This window comes from Gavia stellata, chromosome Z (assembly GCF_030936135.1).
Source record: "Gavia stellata isolate bGavSte3 chromosome Z, bGavSte3.hap2, whole genome shotgun sequence".
In the NCBI taxonomy this organism is placed as follows: domain Eukaryota; kingdom Metazoa; phylum Chordata; class Aves; order Gaviiformes; family Gaviidae; genus Gavia; species Gavia stellata.
This window is the reverse complement of record NC_082637.1, coordinates 68,520,852-68,541,543: the sequence shown is the minus strand read 5'-3', so window position 1 is coordinate 68,541,543 and position 20,692 is coordinate 68,520,852.

Here is a 20,692-nt window from a genome sequence, read left to right as displayed (position 1 = left end):
CCACAACAACGAGAAGCAAAACCTAAACAGTTCTGAGGTCATGCTATATCACATAAGGTAAAACTGCAAAACAAATTTGTGGAGTTTATGGGGATTAAAACAGATTAATTCAGTTTTGCACCAAAACTGAAGTGCTGGGTGGCTCATAAGGGCTCAGTTGATTATATTAAATATTTTAAAAACATTTATGGGGATGATTTTAAATATGTATAGAATTAAGTATCCAATTCTGTAAAGGGCTAGACAGAATCAGCTACAAATTTAATAACAGGTTCAGATAATTTATGAATTCTGCAAAGAGCTCAAGCAGGAAAAGAGCATGCAGTTAAATTCAAATACATTTAAAAGGAATTTAAAAGCTAAGACATCCTTACTTCAGGATGTTCCTTTATTACATTGCAGAAACTACACTGCAGAATCTGGAGTTTCCAAAGCTTTGCAGGGAATTACTTCAGGAGTTACTGTATTTGTGTTTGGCCATTAAAAATGTAACACACTGTGGAAAAAAAAGATTTTTTAATCATTGTTCTAGCAAGTACCAGATTATCTCGTAAAGGGGCTTCAGCCCTATGAGTTTTTCAGCTCTGTTTCTCAGTGCAGAGATAGGGGGAGTGAACAATTCTGTCGTCACTTGCCTGATTTTATCCTCCAAGCTATGAGAGATTCTTAGCTACTATATAAAAGTGTTTGTTTGTTTGTTTTTTAGGTTCAAAGAAGCATGGGAAGCTGGGTAGGAAGAATTGTAACTTAAAGGTGACTATTTGAACATTGTTTTGTTCCTAGCAAGGCTGATGAAACAGAAAAAAACAAAATCCGATCTTAAACCTTTCAGACCCTCACACCTGGTAGTTCACACCTTCCCTTATTTAAGAGACTTAATGTAAAGTAACATATTGGTGGGGCACCAGCTTTTAGTTAACATTTGAACAGCAGTTGTAGATCAGTTCTGCAAGCAAATAGATATTCTTACCAAAAAAAAAAAAAAAAAAAAGCAGAAATTTATAGATAGAGTAAGTGGGAAAAGAGATATGTCATGCTCTGAAAAGCAAATGTGAGCTATCTGTTAGATCACTGACCATGATAATGCTGTTGCATTATCTAACTGTGGTCTCCTGTTCAGGGATGTGGTTAGTGGTACTGCAGAGCACTCAGCCTCTTGCAGAAAGGGATTTATATTTGAATCCTGTAATGCAAATAGCACGTAAGTATGTACTTACAGATATTGCAAGTTCCCTGCTGAATATAGATAGGATTACTCATATGTTTTTAATTAAACATGTGTCTAAATATTCTCCTGAACGGGCGTGAAGTAAAGATCAATTATTTCAAGATTTTACTAGATTTTTTAAAAAATGCACCAGAGTAGGATTTCTGCAGAACTTACTTTTTTTCTTCCAAATAATTCTTTCTTGTGTAAATCACTATGTTGTGCCAGATGCCTAAGCACAATTTCAGTTATTGTATTATTTTACACATGGCACTTTCACAACAAATTTGGCAGCATAAAAATGACTTCATAGTGGGTTTTTCTTGAGTACAACATTTGGCATTCTGTTACAATCTAGCAAATGTAAAACTAACATGGACAAGCTAAAATACATCCTAGGTTTGGACTAAACAGAATCTAGTTCCTGTCTGCACTTCCCAAATGCTGATTGAGTTTTTGTTCATGTTTTGACAGAACAACCATACATTTACGTCTATTATGAATACAGTATGTGTTTGCACACAGTAAAATGAAGCAGTAAGAGTAGTACAATTATCTTTAAATGTAGTGATTATATGCCTGCCATTTCAGAATTTCTGAAGCACTTGGCATCTCGGTTTTGTAGTCTGATAAATAAATACAAGCTTGTTCTTTTTATTTTTTGTCCTACCCTGAACACGTTGGAAGACATATTTAAAAATTGTGCCTAGTTGTGATTTTTTTCAGTGTGGAATTAAATTTTATGCATTCATAGAGTTATTCCTTTCAGAAAGACATTAGGTCCTTTATAATCTGCAGTTACGGACCCCAAATATGATCTTTTTTAATACAATTTGATTGTCTTCCCATGAAGGAAAGCTGAGTTGAGAATAATGTAATAATTATGGCACATTACATACTAGAAACTTACAAGCAATGATGTGTATATCTTTTCTTTTGGTAACATCATCTCTCCTTTTAATTACTATTTATTATTTGTGTGGTGACATTAAGCTATGTGATGCTGTCTTATAGCTGATGAAATGATGTGCTTTCAGATGAATAAACAGGTGAAAGTCCAAAAGTAAGTCCTCATTGCTTTTGAGAGTCATCAATTGCTATGATTTTTTTTTTAAATTACAATTAGACCACTCTTCTGTTCCATTCTGTGGATAAGATTCCAGAAAATAAAATATTCTGGGACTGCATGAAGTCTTTTTTTCATATTTTGTCTAGATTCTGGAAGTTTTGACATCATCAAGCCAATCTGAAAAGGTGCATAAATCCACCCAATAGATGTAGAGTATGCTGAAGGGGTTCTCTGTTGTAATAAAAATAAAAATGCACTGTAATTAGAAAGGTAAACAGCTTGCTTGCATTTTTTAAACATCATAAAATTGCATCTTTTTTACTGCCAAGGACCAATTAAGTCATGCATGTAGCTGTATTCTTGTGATATCAACTGTAAAGATTACATTGTGTTTAAATGAAAATAACAGGCACACATTTAAAAAGAAGACAAAGAAATGTAAATATATTTGATTAATAAAACATTTCTATTATCATATCCTAAGCCTTTTTTTATGTTAAGATTACATATGGAATTTTGTGCATGCTATGCAGAAAATCAAATATGCTTAAATGCGTGTGCATTGAAGGCAGCTTCAAATAATCACAGTGCCTTGCTATAGTTTTCATTATGAGCTTCCAAAAGGGGTTAGCAGCCTAGATGTTGCAAACTGATTTGCAGTGAGAAGAGAGCGAAATCAAGTTCGGATTTCATGGTGACTGTGTCCCAATACTCCTATTGACATAATGCTGAGGGTGTAGTGCAGTCATATGCTCAAGCAATTTCTCAACCATGTATTGGAATTTGTTTGTATAGGTTTATGATGCAAATCGTGCCATGTTGTAACCACGTTTTTCTATTCTGCATACTAGAGTGTGGGTTTTTTATGGTTGATGGCCTGAGCCTTGTTTAGTTACCTGAATCCTGATTTACAAGGATCACCATCTAGTGGACTAAGGCAGAATTTCAAAACTCTGGTTGATGTGATGTCTAAGCTCATTTTTTAAAAATCATTCTAAAACCAAAGCTAAAAGCACTAGCCATGCTCCACTGCAAGGGACCCTCAGTGCCTTTTTTAACATTATTTACCTGCCATTGTGTATGTCAAAGAGCAGTGATTAGTTCACTAAGTCACCCCTTGTTCCACTTGAAAAAATACCACTTCAGTATGAGAAAAATATGTCAGTTTCTGTCATTTTTCATGTTATATGACCTTTTACATAAGCACCAGAACCACCACGGTAGAATAATTGTGCAAAACTACTGTACTTGAGAAAATACTCAGGTAAATTGGCTAGCAGACTGCCTGCTGGTTTGCAAGTAGCAGGGATAGTCAATCATTCGAGGCAAGATTCTATACATCCAAGGAAAATTCTTTATAACAAGAAATTGTATTGAGTCACGCTGTATGAGATTATATCACCAAACCCATGTAATCTGTCATGAGCTAATGAGACACAAATATCTAAAGGGGATGGTGGGTGGAGAAGTCCTTTGGCTGATGGCCCAATCTACAATACAAAAGAGTCCTGGGGTCCACCTCCTTGCAACTCTTCGAGTGCATGATTTAGAAGGGGTGAGGCTCACGTCTGCTAATATTTTTCTTTTCATTCATTTACTGAACTTTTTTAGCTGGACTGAGGGCTAGGACTTTGCTGCCTTCTTACTTTTGTCCCTGTATGTGTTCACTGAGATCTGAGGAAGAATCAATGCACTATTGAAGTACAAGAGACCAGCAGAGCAAGACAGCATCAGTTCTGTTGTTTGCTTGTTGGGGTATTTTTATTCTAATAAACTGGGCACTTGCTCCCAAATATATAGAAATCAGCAGCTTCCAAGTCAATGCACACATTACTTAGATAGTTTCCTTGGCACCACTGAGCTTCTGCCAGCTAAAACAAGTCCAGTGACTTCTTAATACCACAAACCCAAGCTATACTTGAACTGATGACACACAGATGTTGAGGCTGCACTCTAACCTCCATTAATATCTGGGAGAATGCCCAGTCTCCCAGAGTCAGACTCACTTCTTTTCCTACTTGCTAAGGGATGGTCAGCAAAACATTTTGGCACCAAACTTGGTGAATCCCATCTTCCAAGGTTGCAAGGGATCTGATAGCCTTTTGGACTAGACTGATAATGCAGGGTGCTTACATACCCAGTTGTCTGGTGAAATAGAAGCACACACCAACCAATGTACACCAATAATTAGGTGCCTAAGAGTAAGATCTGTGCAAGCCACTGCACTGGATGGGGGTTTCGGTTTCATCTTCCTCCTCAGTACTTTCTGGTGGCCATCCTGAGGTAGATCCCTGACCAGCTAGTGAAGAGACAGCCATAGGTAGCCTCTTTGCTCTAAATATGAATCATTTCCATAGGCATAAAACCAACTAAGAAGACACAGTCACAAGTGGTTTCCCATCCACATAAGTAAGGCCATCAATAAACCAATGCTCTAGAAGACCTAGATCTCCAAACACGACTGGAATTAGGCCAAGGACATGGGGAAGGAAGAGGAACATACAGTCTATCATAAAAGGTATCAAAACCTTTGCACTCAACTCAGTAGGTCTCACCTTTGAAGACTGCATTGACAAACCTAATTTTTTTTTTTCAAATTTTATTTTTATTACAGATAACACAACTTGAGAGACACCCACAGTCTTGGAAAGCCATATTAGTGAATCCTAGGCCATTCTTTGTAGCCATAGCTAGATCACTCTAACTTTCTCCCAAATGTCGTCTTCTCCACCAACCACAGCAGATGATTCTTACCAGTACTTCCGCATGGATTTAAACTTTTTCCAATCTTTAGTCTTCTCCCCCTCCCATCTTGGCTCTCATCATTTCCATCTATTATACTTTTATTTTTCTCCTCCCCTCTGACATTACTGCATTCAATCATTCTCCTCATCTCTAGAGTTTCTCCAAATAAGCTTGCAAATGACTAAGGAAAGAACCTATATTTGTTTATACTGGCACAACAATCACAGAAATACATTTATTTTCTATAATCTCAGCCTCAGTAGAATGAGTCAAACTATAATACTCACGCAGAGGCTTCAGCCTGGAATTATTTTTTTTTAGGGAGCAAAGAGCATTTTGGCCTACAGCACACACACTACTAGTGATCAAATATTCTTCTGGAAGCTATTTAGCTTTTTCTTTTCCATTAGCCTTCTATTGGGGCAATTGTTTTCTGTTTTTTCCCATGGCATAAAAAGTAATTAGATAGCCAGTAAATTAAAATTTTCATACAGAAAATACTTTCTATCAAGTAAAAAAAGAGCACAATTAAATGCATGCCCTGAGCCATACTTGTAATGTCTGTAAGTTTGTCTGAGTCTTTCTTCACTTTATCTTTTTTTTCTTTAAAACATAAAAAGCCAATTTCTTCTGCTTACACATACGATCTTCAAGAAGGGGATAATATATTGCTGTAATACTGCACCATAGTTCTGCACAATGAAATGCTGCAGTAGTGTCTGATCAGTCAGTGATAAGAACACCATGTAACTCCCAACTCAGTTTTTGAAACTGCTTATGTGGTGAAGATATACGTTCCATGAATAGGGAAGCAGATACAACTGAAAACAGTACCTGATTCATTACCATCGGGTTGTTTAACTTGTTTTTGTTTAATGAGCTAATGATAGAAAGGAGGCTGCACTGTTCTTTAATGGGAGGTAAGCAGATCTGGGAAGTTTAAGTTCTGAAGGAAATTTAGAAGCATATTTTGTCTGCCTTCCATCTTACTAGTTTTTCTTTGCTCTATGCTAAAAGTAGAGCTCCTAGAGAAAGATCTTCTTCCAAGTGTGCATTTTGAATAAAGATTGTTCAGATTCTTTTTCATTTTTCCCTCCCAGAATTTATTCTCTAGAAAAGTAAAGGGTTTCCTTGAAGTGAAAATAAAAAAAAAAAAAAAAGAGATGTTTCTTTCATAAATGTTAAGGAAAAAAAAATTTAAAAAAAGACTCCATAAAATGGACTGCTTTGTGCATGACTCCTCTTCTTCAAGAGCAACTTTTCATCCAAGAAGTATTTTGAGAGATGCTTCCTGTCTAGGTCTAATTACCACAGCAAAAAATTATGACCATTTGTATACTACAAATCACGGCTCTCCATAGTGTCTAATGGTTGATTCTTCTGTGTAATCTTAGTAACATTGTTGATTTTTAAATTGTTGTTTACTTTTTACTGTGACTGCAAAGATCATCTATCTCTTTCAGTCTTGCATGGTCATATGGTCTTAACTCACCCCAAGTCAAGTCCTAATGAAGGTACTGAATTGTGCAGTTTATCATATGTATTAACAAGTCATACTGTAGATTGTGGAAGAATTTTAAGCCATGTGTAGCTTTTCTCTTCTCTCTCTTTGGTTTGCCGGTACCTTTCTGGTTCAGGATTTTCCTGTGTTGAACAAGGCTGCTGGCTAGCTCCCTTTCTGCCAGCAGCCAAGGGCTCTTTGCCCTCAAAATCCCATGGCAGACTCACGGCTACTTCGGTATGCTTCTAGATTGCCTTCAGATGTAGAACTTCCCAGATCTGCTTCCATCCCAGTAAAGGACAGCATAGCCTCCTTTCTATTATTAGCACATTAACTAAAACCAAGTTAAGCAACCCCATGGTAATGACCCAGTTGTTCGTTTTGGTTTTATCTGCCTAATTCTTGCTTTCTGTTGTGGTGTTTACTATCATCAAAACCACACATTTCAGAAATTGCAGAAGAGAAAGGGAATCTGCATCACTGTTTACATATGGTTAATCTTCACTTCTGTGTGCCATAATTTGGTTTGTATCCCTCTCACCTTTGGATGTGTCATTAACAGCACAGGTAAAATCACAAGAATCAATAAAATTACCAGGTTGAATTAGGAGAAAAGCCTTAAAAAAATAGCACACCAAATAGAGGTTAATATAGTAAAGCCGTTAAAAATTATCATTCATTTATGTTAGGGCAAAGCAGAGATGTCACTACACTGGATTTTTTTTTAATCCCTGCAGCTTTTACATATGTAGTAAATTAATTGTCTGTCAAAGTACCTTGGAGTGATGGCTTCATTTAAATATTTGGGGGGGTGGGTGGCTTTCCACAAAATGCTCAACCTATTCAACCTGCTTTTAGTAAGGCTCAGACGATGCAATCTATCCCCAAATCTGTCACAACCATAGCTGTAGTCATTTAAAATAACCAATGCAATCATCCAGCTCTTGATTGTTTGATGTTCTTTCTGGCTTTACACTTTTGATTAAGAGGCTCAGCAAAGAGGTGAAGTTGCAGAATAGCAAAGGGTTCCTTGACCTAGAGAACTTGAAGTCAGCAGGTCACTTATAGTGACTGTGATTTATTGAACAATAAACACAGCGTCACCAAACCCTTTTCTTTCCTCACTAGCTTATTTTTGCAGGCATCATATTCTTAGATGCATGCAGAGAACTTTCAGCAAGATTATTCAATTTCAATATAAAATAAAATGTATCTGTGATTCTGCCTAACCATAATCATGTATTTTAATAAACTGATTCTCAGAAATAGGATAAACTAATAATAACAATCCATGCTACTGAAGATTTTTAGCATACTCTACTAAAACAAAGAAAAACACTAGATCTTATTTCATTTAAAAATAAAACTTCAGCAATGAGTCTTTTCTGGAGAGAATCACATGAAATTTTGGTCAGAGTAAAGAGAATTTTTCTTGTGTAAGATTGTGTTACTGAGGTCTTGTGAGTAGTACAAGAACAAGAGTTTGTAACAAGGAAAGATAAGCGTGCCTTTTCAAGCTAAAATATCTTTTTTTGTTGGGGTATGAAAAAGAAAATAAATGAAAGGAAAAAAAAGGAACAGGGAAAAAAAGCCTGATTGCATGGAAATAAATGTTTTCACTACTTTTATTCTTGGAAATGTAGTACGATTTATAACAACTTTAAGAGATGGCTTTGAAACACAAGTAAATTAATCCCAGTTTACTAAAGATCTAGGTCAGATTTAAGCAATCAAAACCTATGATGATTTTTATACTCTTTTTGTCTAAAACATTTTTCTTAATAAGTGTCTCCTGTAGCATACAGACTTGCTGAGCTACATAACTTGTGGATGACAAGTACAAGCTCTCTTCCCTATATATGTACAGGTACACATACAGGCATTAATTTTCATTCTCTCTCTCTCCCTGATCTTTATTAAGTCTTTCTTCTTCAAAAGATCCAAACTTTTCATAAGTCAAAAGAAAATGGAAATGGAAGGGAAGAAGGTGATAAAGTTGAGTGTTCATAAAAACAAGAAGAAAATTTTCTACCAGGAAATCTTAATGTCTAACTCTAATAAGCTTCACCAGAAGAATATGTATATATCACACATAATTTTTTCATTAAAATTACTTTTCAGATAAGTGCTTCATTTGTCTCTGGGTTCAACATACTGCATTTCGTCTTGCATTAAATCAAGGTAATCTTCCACATGATAGATCATCTGGCTGCTGTTCTTACACACAGTAGTACTTGGGACTTTTTGACAGTCTTTACCCTATGTTTAAAATTAAATGCTCCGTAAAGGAATGAAAAATAAGCTTCTTCTAACCAAAACCTTTCCAAAGGAGACGGATGACTTCTGTTCTGTTCCAAGAGGTTCCATCCAGCACATGCTGCCTTGGAGAAGGCGATTGCACCCTTGCTGCTCCGGGGGCTCTGCGAGTACTCGGTAAGCTCTGATCCCTAACGGGGTGCCGAGCTGGCTAGATTCTTTCCTAAACATGAAACTTGCAGAGCAATTAAAAGCACAGGAAGAGAAAGCCCACATACTGCATTCCATCCCAAACTTGACCACATTTAAAATGGACTTGTATGTACAGATAAACAAAGAATGCCTTTAAATACCAATCATCTAACAAAGACAATCGTGTTTTCGCAAGGAACTGCAAGGTTTGGAAGCTCAGGCTTTCTGTTTACTTTTTTGCTTGCAACAGTGTTTTAAATGAATGCAGCCTGATGCAGAAAGCTGGTAAGCTGGGGGCTGGCTCCACATTTCATTCAGGGGCTGTTTTGTTTTCTGTGCCAACCCATGTCACTACAGATCTGCAGTGTCTGAGAGGAAACGTACCCACCACCAGTTCTGGGACCACTTGTGTGACATAATTTATGTTCATAATGCTCTTCCATGGTACCCCTGTGTTTCCAAATGCTTAATGCTGCTAGGAGTAAATGATTTCTTTCCACTACGGCTCAAAGTGCCAGAAGGCAGGAGAAATTTAAACACAACTAAGATCAACATTGTGAGTTTACTTGGCCTCCACATCTAGCAACACAGTCATAAATTTCTTAGGATTCTTATTTGAGAATTTAAAAGGCCCTATAGATTTGGCAAGTTTTCTATAACAATGCTTCTTCTATATGGCTTAGAAATCTTGGAAATCCCAGGAGCTGCACTTTGCATTGTATTTGATCAGAGGGTCACTGTGTGACCAAGCACTTTCCCATTCAGGTGCTGTTTCACTGTTGACCACTGCAATGGTGGCAACATCAAAATACTGAAAGCAGCAAGGAATGGTATAATTTCAGTTCCCAATCTGCTTCTTTCAGGTATTGTTCCTGCTCAGAAGAAACAGTCTTTCTGCTTAAATATTTTTGTCCTTGGAGTTACTTTCATGTCTTGCTTCTGCTGGGTACACACATGTGTAAGAAAGAGCCTTATGACTGATCTCGCAATGCTTAAAAACCCAGTATTCTGTTAGAACAGGGACACTGTCATTGGCAGGAGGCAACTGGGCATCATTTCTGGTAGGGGCTCTTGCTGTGATGAGGATTATGAAAGATTCATGTCACATTCATGCTGGCAAGCCCTGACTCCAGCAGTCAGTCTTGTATCTGTGTCAGTGCAGCGCTCAGCCATCCAAACACTGATATTTACTTTGCAGTCACCAAACTGCAAATCAATGCAATCTGTATTGCTGCACATCATAAAACTAATGATGTTGTTCTGTGGTGTCTGTAGTAACAGGCAGCCTTCGGATGGCCAGCAAATATCACTGGTTTAATTCTATCAAAGAGCCCTTTATTATAGTTGGTCCATGCAAGCTCCTTTACCCCCAGTTAAATTACATTTTCCTCCTTAAAAAACATACCGTGGTTGAAGTTAGTGAAGCGTTTTTCCCAAGTTGTGTATTACGCAATATGGAAAGTATTTCTCAAAGGATCCACTATTGTTTGCTGTGAGTGACTTAGCACCCTGAAGAAAGATAATGCCAGGCATTTGGGCAGTATGAAGAGTGCTTCAGCAGTACTGTCAATAAATATAATGACAGTAATGATTCCTTTCCCCCGTCTCCCCCGAAGACAAAGGGGAAACATGTTCTACATAAAGATCAACCTTATTATTGTTACTATTGAAGTTTATAACTGCCTTACATAATGCTATCTCAATTTCTGCTGGCCTACTCCTGTAAGGAGGGCAATCCCACAATTACTGGGCCAGCATCATGTTGTTACCTAAGAAACAGAAACTATTAAAAAATTACTAAAATCCCTGGTATCTTTCCTTTCCTCAGTCACCTGTGCATTTACTGAGGTGCAAGAGAACTCTGAGCCATAGAGATATTTTTTGTGATCACACCCCCAGTCTTCCCGAGGCCCATGTGCAATGAGAAGGTTCAAACAACAGATACAGAAAAGCACAAATATTGTCCAACAGCATCCATTAATTTCTTTCACCCCAATGGCATTGACTTCACTCTCAGCTTCATGAGTCATCATTTATGATCTCGGTAATTTACTGCAATGTGCATGAGATATACCACAAAATCAATGAAAATGAAGGCAAATTCAGAACCAAGATCAGGGCCTGTAAGTCACTAATGTTCAAAAATGACGGCGTGAGAATTATTACATGGATTCCTATCAGCCTCAACTGTCCATGGTATAACTTGCCCGAGTGCAGTATGCACAGACTCTTTATTGTACAGGAATCAAGCTGCAGTCTCTGTTGAACCACCTGGCCTCCTCAGCACTTAGAGATGAACTGCAAATCAATTATGAAAATAGAGTTTAGTCCATATTTATGGGTTGAATGTCCCTACTAGCCAGGCTCTAGGGGACATTCAGAACAGAAATACATTTCAGCTGCTCCTTTAAATAATTCGGTTTCTTCTGTGAAATCCTCTTGATAATTCTTGGTTCCTTGCAGATACTTCCGAATGCATCATCCTGTGGTACTGCAAATACAACAAACTGCAGGGTAATGCTGGTGGCGCTTAAATGTCTTCTATCCATGAAGTGTATGCAGTTTCACTGTGGAAAGGAAGGCACAGACCCTCTGTACTGGATGCTCCTACTTGTCATTCCATGACGGTAGTCTGGAAAGACATTTGGGTCTTATTCACTGCTTATATTTCTTTTTCAGATAAAATTAACAAGATTAAGAAACTGTTCTCCATGAAAATAAAATGTTAGAAGTGTTTGTGATTCTCTCTATTAAAGTGAACTGGTGATCAAAATAGGCAAGTCTTGGATGTATCACTAGAAATGGAAAATCACCAGCCATGAGGCCAAGGAATAGTATAGCTGCATCCCAACAGTGTTATTTGTTCTTGCCAGAAAAGCTGTTCTCAAATAACCCCACCTCATAATAAGGTTACTAAGGCTCATATTACAGAATCACATAATCACAGAATCATTAAAGTTGGAAAAGACCTGTAAGATCATCAAGTCCAACCATCAACCCAACACCACCATGCGCACTAAACCATGACCTGCAATGCCTCATCCACATGTTCCTGGAACTCCTCCAGTGATGGTGACTCCACCACCTCCCTGGGCAGCCTGTTCCAGTGCTTCACCACTCTCTCAGTAAAGAAATTTTTCCTAATATTCAGCCTGAACCTCCCCTGGCGCAACTTGAGGCCATTTCCTCTTGTCCTGTCACTAGTCACTTGGGAGAAGAGACCAACACCCACCTCTCTGCAACCTCCTTTCAAATAATTGTAGAGAGCGATGAGGTCTCCCTTCAGCCTCCTTTCTCCAGACTGATTCACTGAGGAAGACAGAAGCAAAGGAATTAATTGAGAAGATACAGTTCCCATTTTTGTAGCATTTTACTGTTTCTTTTGCTTACTCTCATTTGCTGCCCAAACTGCACAAAGAACATTCAAATACCATCGTCAGTGTGAAAGACTGTGTCAGTCACTCTCTCCCTCTCCTAATCCCAAGGTCCAGCTGAGGATCTGCTCACAGAACAAAACATGGCAGGAAGGAGGGAAAGGAGAGCTGGTGATAGGGTGAATCTGATGCAAGAGAAGTGCTTCTTTTGGAAAGGGAGAAATAAGAAATAGGAAACGGATTAAGAAATAGAAATGGAAAAAGTTTGGAGAACACCATTGAAAAGTGTAGGCAGTGGGCTGCAAGAAAGTTCTTCCGTATGTGGAAAGAGTGAGGAAGGTGTACCATTAGGGAAATTCTTCTAAAGCTAATGTGACGGAAGAAAATAATTTAAAACCCAGTTCAAAGCTTTCATTAACTTACTAGAGTTTAAAATATTCCTTCAGGCTGTGTCAGGGATATGTGCCCTGCATGGCACATGCCACAGTTTTAGCCCCATTCTTTATCCAGACCAGGGATGTGGCTGGAATGTGCAGAGGCAGAAAATCTAAAGGAGAGGGATGAAGAAGGGAAAAAGAGGCCTTAAATGTCTGGACCACATTGCACTTCAGGGTCAGATGGATCACTGCTGCAGATACCTGACCTGGGAGCTCAGTAGTGTTACCAGGTCCCTCAGGTTAGGCTAAGGCTTATCATTGGAAGGGTCTTCTTATTTTTAGCTCTACAATGCCAGAGGACGAAAGATATTAAGTACAACTAATTCCAAATGGAAAGTAACATAAAGCCAGTACTTTAATAAGCAAACTTTTTTTCTTTTCCAGGGTCAAACAGTTATCGAGGGTCATAGGACAGAAGGAACTTTTGTCACTCATTAGTTTTGCCTTGCAGGCCCTCTTTTAGGAACAAGGTAATTCCCACTGACTTCATCGAGTTTTTTTACATTCTCAGAGTTACGCAGCTGCACTCATTTGTCGGTAACACAACTTTTCCTGACTCAGGGCCTTTAGTCCACCTTATTGAAAGCTATGCACACGCTTTACAAAATCATCTGATAACTCCAACAGCAACATTAGATTGGTTCATAATGCTACAGGACTCTGAGGGATGCTTGGATTTATTTTCTGTGCCCTAACTGTAAGATCTCTATCCAATATTTTGAGATTGTTAGAGGATTTTCATAAGGGAAAACATGCTTTTGGCAAAACCACATCAAAACTTATCCTTTTGCCTTCATTCAAGGTTACTTTTCATATAAATTTGTTTGCTACAGAAACTAAGAAAAAAACTACAGAAAAACACTTTTTGAATATTTTCTTCCAAGTTTTGATTTAAAAAAAGATAAAAGGGAGTGGAAACAAATTATAATCAATATATTTCATTTATTTTGTACTGCAGAAAGGAAAGTGACTTTGCTAAGAGATTATGCATAACCTTAAGCAATACCAGATGTGGTACAGAGAGCAGTATTAACTACTCCTCATAATTTGGAGTTTCTTTCAAGGCAGCTAAGAACAGGTAAATTTGATGGGTGAAAGTGTTATGCCAGAAGCAGCCAGTTAATGAAGCAGAGTCAGACCTGTTAAAAAACAACTACAACACAGGGCTCATGCAATTTGTAAAATGTTATATCATCCTTTGGAATGATGATTCTGAATAAGAGAAATATAGGTGTTATTTTTCGCAGTTTTTCTAGGTTTTGACCTAGCGAAAGGGAAGTTTAATACAATTCTCTGAGGGCATGACAGTGGTTGCATAAATCTCTCCCCTCTTCATCCCCAGTCAGACTAAGGGTGTGCTGTTTTCTAACCCACCCATTTGCCAGGCAGGATCCAGAGGGCTGAGTGTGCAAACTCCACATGGTAGACGAAAGCAGGGAGAAAGCACCCACCGCAACCAGGCTCCCAAAGGGATGTCTATCACCTACAATCCCCCTTTCTGGGCAGGCACTGTGGGAGTCCACCTGAAGCGCTGCTGCATTCCTGTGGTGCCTGAGTGATCTAGAAGCAATCAAGCTAGAAGCATCTGCAGGCACTTTGGAAGTTGTTTTAAGTTTTTTGGTGGGGTTTGTTTTTTTTTTTTTTACATTATGGTCTCTGAACTGCTGTTGCCATGTTATTGCTATAGGTTTGTTTTGGAGACTGTTCATGTGTGTATATGTATTTTGATGAACTGGGAAGTGCTACTGCAGTGCAAATACTAAATTACAGCCTCTATTTTGTTGCATTATTCACATGTCATGCAGGAGTCTTTAATTCCTACCTCAGATGAAAATCAGCTCAGATGGTGGTTAGCAGCTGCCTCAGATCTGTCTAAAACACAGGCTATCAGAGAAATAAATAGCCATGGAAAACTTGTCTTGTGCCTAGGTATACAGAGAGGTGCTGGAGAGCTGTCTAAATTCTAGTGTGTTTCATCCAGACAAAATAAAACATCAACAACAACTGAAAAAAACCCAAATCAACCCCTTCCCTTAAACGGCAGACTTCTCTGGACAAACTTTCCCCTTTTCACTACTTCTAGATTGTGTTATGAATACTACAAAAACAGACTCCAGGGAACTATCCTTCACAGGCAGGCAGACAGGCTAAATGAGGTAAGGTTTTTGCCAGATGTAATTTTTCTGATCTGTGATCTGTGCAGTATATTCTAAAAAGCCAAAAATATCCACATACTCTCAGAGGATAGGTCAGACCTAGATGGAAGGCCAAGAAAACTCCACAAGTTTCAACCTCAGAGCTGGCCAAGATAAGGGAGCTCAAGCTTATTAGGCCTCCAGCTCTCACATTCGGTTTCTTCGAAGACCCTGTCTGCAGCTCTCTCATCTTTTCTCCCATCCCACCCTGTGCGAGCCACTACAGACTCCCTCTGTTTTTAACAAATGGTGACCAAGCTCAGCAAAGGCTCTGACAGCTGCTGGGCATGGGAAGTGATACGAAACTGCACCATAATGCAAAATAAGAGTAACTCAAGCATGGCTAGAGAAAAGCTTTAAAACCTGCTGTACGACTTCCATAGGACAGCAGTCAGCGAACACGTCTGCTCCAGTCCCAGCGCTTGACTCAAGCTTAGTGGAAGCGTGGACTCCGAGAGTTACACCAAGGGTGGACTTGGCTGTACATGCAAAGCCTTTTAAAGGCTTCTCTCATATTTCCTCTGTAATTTAAAAAATGCACCCCAGTGCATTTAAATTCTGTTTCAGTAGGTCAGCAGCCCAGCAAAACACACGGAATCCCACTAAATGTAATGAATTGGAGTCATCATTGCCTACATATATATTTGTGACAGGCCTGTATTTGTGTGGTCCTGCTCATAGTTGGGGGAAAGTACTAAATAATTCCTGTGTATTCACATAACTTCACTGCCGCCAGAACTTGTTTACCCATTGACCACTCCCAGCGCGTTACGTAGACTGTATTTCTTTCAAAAGGTTCATTTCCTATTTTCCACCTCACACATACATTTGAGAAGTGATTATTTTGAATCATGTCACTAAAGCTGGTATCATCCTCCTCCTTCTCTATGGTTTTACTTAAAGAAAAATTGAGATTTTTATGTAGGAAATCATATCTAAATGGTATTCAAGATATTCAGCCTGAATCCTGCGGTCCTCATTCAATCTTTATCCTGGCACAGCTCTTACTGAGGTCAATGGGCATATAGCCTGAATAAAGACTAAAAGCTGTGAGACGGGGCCCACTGGGCAAAATTACTAGAGATGGACAAATTAGTTTGGATAGACTAGCAATGAAACAAAATCTGTGCTCAAAACCTAGACTGACCTGAAGCCGGTCCCTTCGCATTTAGCTGTGGGTATACCTTTTGTGAATATTCATATTCACAGCCTGGGTCCCTCCCTCCTGGCCTCAAGCATGTGTGAATTCCGACAGCCATCCTTTCTTCCTGCCATGGTGGCCCCATCGCAGGAGAAGGCTTCCTCCCTGCAGGAGCTCAGCTCAGCAGACAGGCAATTCTGGGACATGAACAAGGCAGCTCTCACTGCAGGACCTGGGGCTGGTCTTCTGCCTGAGAAAATGTCGGGGTTTTTAAAAAAAAATTTTTGAAGAGCCCCAGAAAAAACAACCATCGGGGTTTCTGGTAAATGATGATTGAAGTACACATCTCTTCCCATTGCTGCTTCTGCTTTTCTTCTGCTCCTCTCACCTGCTCACACAGCCCTGCCGTGCCCCAAGAGATGCCACCTCCAAGGCCCTCTCCAGAGGTCCGTTCATGCCTCTGCAGCTTGCTGCTTAGGGCAGAAAATTTACTTTCTTCTCGGTCGGGGTGAGGGAGGGAGCTCTTTCCTCCGCAGCCAGGGCACAGTAGAGCTGCGGCGATGTACCGCCAGCCCATGACAATGTGAGGTGCGGGGAGTTTTTTCTGGCTAAAGCAGCATGTGCACGCTGCATTGCCCTCCGTGCTTGTCTTTTGCTTATTCAGGAGGACATGCCTCTGCCCACACGTGCTTACCTTAATTTTGAAATGGAGGGTTGAACCCCAAAACCTTTGTTCACATGTGTACTCACCTTTGCACCCAGGAGCGGAGGTGAGACTGCAGTGTGCTTCTGCTGACAGCAGGACCGTCCACGACAGCACGATTTCTTCATGAAGACTAGAAAGTCCAGATGAAGTCTTGCTGCTGTGAGAAGTTCAGCTGTATTTTGTGACCAAAAATGTTTAGACAGGACATAGAAAAAGCATCAGACCTGTGAGTATTTAGAAAATTAGAATCCGCTATGGTCTGACTTTTGCATTTTTGCTGAATTTTAGAGTACTCTTTGCCTGTGTGCTCTATAGGTAACAAAAAGACTGCCTCAGCTAGTTTTCATGCTCTCCTGGTGGAGCAAAAGGACAGCAGATCATTTATATAATTTCTAGTTGGAAAACTTTGTTTAAAAGTCTGATTTTGTGGTTGAGTGACTGGAAAGCATTCGTTAGTATTTTTGAAGGTATTGGAAACAAGTACCATAAATTTGATTTTCAGATATTTTGGATCTTTGGGGATAAAATTTAAAAATAAATAATAAAGCATCTCCTCCAGATTATTTAAACTGCACAGGCAAATGTACCTGCTATATATTAACGCTGTCAGCCACCTAGGCATTACAGTGGATTTTTAATGTGTTTCATCAAAACACTTAAAGGCACTTTTTAAAATATATGACCCACTAAATAAAAAACCATAAGACGTAATCTTCCAGGCACACTGATTAATGCAAAATTGACTTGAACAAATGCAGCTTATGGCCATAGTCCAGGAAGCTCTCTTGGTGCTAAAGAGTTTCATACAATAGTTTTCCATTTTCAAAATCACATCAATTTTTACTTACAACGTTTTGAAAACAGGTACAGCAACTTTCAATCAACTGCCCAGCAATAATTTAAAATCCTTTACTATTAAATTGTAAAAGTTTGAGTCATGGGAGGAGGACAATGCTGTAGAGAGCTGATTCCCTGACTGTCATCACTCCCAGAGCTGTCAGTTGCTGTGCAGTATTGCCTGTGTGGAGATAGAGATGGAGTGGGCCAAATTATTCATTCTGAATAAGTTATGTGATGAATTTGTCTCTTTTTTTTTTTTTTTTTCCTGTTTGTGGACCAATACTGATTTCTCCAGATATCTTCTTGACAGATAGTCCCAAAATATTTATGTGAGCAAAACTCAGAGTAGCATTTGTGCATGAAATACCCGTGGTATCAACAGATGCTAAATGAGTATATAACAGATGCTCTCTGCCTTACCTATGCAGCACCACTTTGAGGAAAATATCTGTAATTCTTTTCTATAATTATTTCCTGTATTAGTTTTTGAATGTCTGCAATTAGTAGCAGACACCCGACCGCCAGGTATAACACAAGCAGATATAAACACTGGCTTTCTATCTACAACAAAGATTTAAATTGCAAAGAGCTTAGCCAGCATACAAATATTGGGAAAATACAGCTAAATATTTCCTGAATAACAACGCCTTCATATAATAAGACAGCCACCATGTATGCACCCTGTGGTCAGTGCTGGGGCTTCAGTCTCAGCAGCGACATCACCAGCGCTTCTGCAGGCTGCAGCGCGAGGCAAGGTGGGGTTCAGCCAGGAGTGGCAATCAGCTTCTGGTTTCCACCTGGAAAGGAAAAATCAGTTGAAACGGGAAATTATGGCACCTGTTCTGTGTGTTGGCTGGAGCCTGACAGAAGCACCTTGTGGTGGTATCGGTGCAAGTGCTACACAGAAAGGATGTTTTTCTTGCAAAGCCAGCAAGAAGATCATTCAGTGTACGCACTACTCATGCTGCCCTTTCCAGAGGCCTTGAAAATGCTAGAGGAGTTTGAAGTGCAATTTTTCTGCCCACCCAATCTCATGTTCTTCCTCTCCTTTGGAGGAAACAGAGGCCTGATGAAGACATCCTTCTCACAGCTTCTAGGAGGTCACTGCTGCCTGGCAACCTGCTGGTGGAAATTGGAGATAGGCAACATGGAGGTGTTATTTGAGGCACCTCACCCATAAGTGGATCAAAAAGCATTAAAGTTCTCATGAAAGCATGCACCACATACAAAGAAAAGAAAAACAGGAAATGAAAAGAGAAGCAGAGAGAATAAAAGTTCAGACAAAGTTTTCAGGGTTCCAGCATCAATATTCTTTTTATAAGACAAAAAAGTTTGAGTCATTTTTTATGAAAAGAAAAGCCTGTTTTATTGACTGATGAAAGCTTTATGATAGCTCTATGAGCTGGTCTATAATTTCTGAATTGTTTCTGAACTTCTCCCTCCAGAGAGTCTCTGATGGGAGCCTGGGGAACTCACAGCCTCAGAGTCTAACAATGTCACAGCCACCACCACCCCTCTGAAAGAGGGATCAGGGGTACGAGCATGGCTGTGTCTTGCTCATTCAATCTGTACCAAACACGCAGCATAGAAGCAAACGCGGGCAGTGTGATGATCAGCAGGGCCTTTGCCAAGCAGGAATGATCCTCCACTCTTGGTAAGTGGAATCACTGCAAGGCTACTGTAGAGTTTGGTCTTCCATCAGTCTCTTTCCCACACAAGGACACAGACTCATGTTTTCCATCTGTTTCCCACTCAGGGACACAGACTCATGTTTTCCTCATGTTTCCCGCATGAGAAGAGATGGACACGCTACAGACAGGGCAGGTGAACCCCTCTAAGATGAGATTTGCAATGGGACTTAGAAATGGCTAACATTTTCCATGATCAAAGAAACATATATGCAGTTGGGGCTAATCAGAACCATTATCTTGTGAAAATCCGGCTGTGGCTATTTAAGCAATTTCAAGAATGAAACCGACTACTTTAAAACTGATGGAAGGACATCATATGCAAGCAGCATGTATGCTGGGAGTGTAACAGCCTATAGGGTTCCCATGTCTGAGGACCAGGAAAGCTTTAAAACCTAAACTTTAAGTCTATAAGGGAAGACCTGCCCTCACTGGGTCAGGCCTTTCAAAAAACATGCAGCAAGGACATTTTCTACTTCACAGTGATTCACAGCTGCCTCTGGAGGCCACTGCAATAAACTGGAAGAACAGTCTCGCACATCACAGCCCAAGTAGTGGGTGGGAACCAAGGGTCATCCCATCAAAACCCCCTTCTCAGCTGTGCTGGATCACAAAAGCTGAGTGCTGAAGTTGATGCAAGAGTTACAAAGCTCCTCTTTGCACAAAATATGTGTTTTAGATCCCCCCACTGCCATGATACACAAACGCTTCCAAAGAAATGACATGGAGGCTCCTATGTGGCTTCAGCAAAATGTGTAGGGAGGAAGAGAAGATAGAGATGATATATTTTCCTGCATTTCCCACTAATAAGTCTCCAGTCTATGGGAAACAATTAGGATGTTTTTGTGCACACGTGGTGTGAGAATGAATGCATCTTTCCTCACAACGAAAAGTTATTGTTTTTTGGTGTTGGCACAGTAATAGTTAGATGTGTCTTCCAATTTACCCCAGTGCTGTAAGCTTTTTTCCCTGGTGATTTTTGAGTTCTTCTGGGCTTTGCACTTGTGAAAAACTGGTAATGTTATGCATATTCTGCCCATTATTTTATACAGGGAGATTAGTGAGTGCATGCAACGTGATAACTATGGCAGAGGACTTCTGTGGGCAGTTGCCAGCTGAAACACCAGTTGATCCAGACCAAATAAAGTTGTTCTGTAGCATCTTGAACTCTATGATGCGCTTAGGGAAAAAAAAAACGCATTTGCTTACAGAAAGGCGTTCACAAAGGGTGTGAGATTTGTGGGAGCCCTTAGGGGCCCCTGGGGAATGGCTGGTGCCAGGGTACTGAAGCACACTCCAGTGTGGATGAGGACTGAAAACTTCAGGGTAATGGGGTGTTTG